The following is a 792-nucleotide window of genomic DNA, read 5'->3' as shown; positions in this document are numbered from 1 at the left end:
ACTGTGCAATATACTCCGGGTAATCTTTTTAGTTGCAAGTCTATGTTCAAATTAATAACCCAAAAAATAGATACAAAATAATGAGAAACAAAAAAAATGAAGGTTTGCGTTTTCAAACTAACAAACGAAAGTCACTAAAACATAGTCAAAGCTTATACTCAACAAATTGAAATTTCTTTTCCCTATAATCAAAGCTTATACTCCATTTTCGTCAAAAAAATTTGTCAATCAAAGCTTGTGCTCCTACTTCTGATTGAAATGTTACGTAACATATCTGTATTATATTGTTTCGAATGTTACATTCGAACTTCAAAGTATATTCTATTCATAACTGTAAGATTATCCACTAGATTTTCATTTGATTTCCAAATCCCTATTTAGGCTCAATATATTAAAAAAAATCAGAAAAAATAAAACCGAGCTTTAATTTTTGTTAAACAATCGACGCACAAATAAGGTATCTTTCCAGAGATACCAATTCAAACTATACATAACAAACTAATAAAAGATGCTCTACAATATATACCTTCCATTCAGTTACAAACTTATAAATGCAATATCCTAAATAATATTTTTGAGTTTTTATTAGTTAGTTTCTAAACCCGATTCGCAAGGTAAATATTATTGAATATCCCCGTGACCTGTTTAGCCTTAATTTCCAGTGCTATATATACGCCATAATCGGCAGAGGTGATAGCTAAACAAAATACCAATATCTACATAGAAAACATGAAGCTTGCAGAGAAATTATCATACCTCAAGTGAAACCTTACAAAATTAATTGGGGGATCC

General features: G+C 29.5%; 1 long non-coding RNA gene across 2 annotated transcripts in view; it reads right to left on the bottom strand.

Annotated features, from left to right (window-relative positions):
* Nucleotides 1-792, bottom strand: part of LOC106317640 — a 6,247-nt gene that overhangs the window by 1,367 nt on the left and 4,088 nt on the right. The window lies entirely within an intron of this gene.

The sequence above is a fragment of the Brassica oleracea genome, chromosome C1 (genome assembly GCF_000695525.1).
Source record: "Brassica oleracea var. oleracea cultivar TO1000 chromosome C1, BOL, whole genome shotgun sequence".
Lineage (NCBI taxonomy): Eukaryota > Viridiplantae > Streptophyta > Magnoliopsida > Brassicales > Brassicaceae > Brassica > Brassica oleracea.
The sequence above is the reverse complement of the archived record's forward strand: the minus strand, read 5'-3'. Positions and strand labels throughout refer to the sequence as shown.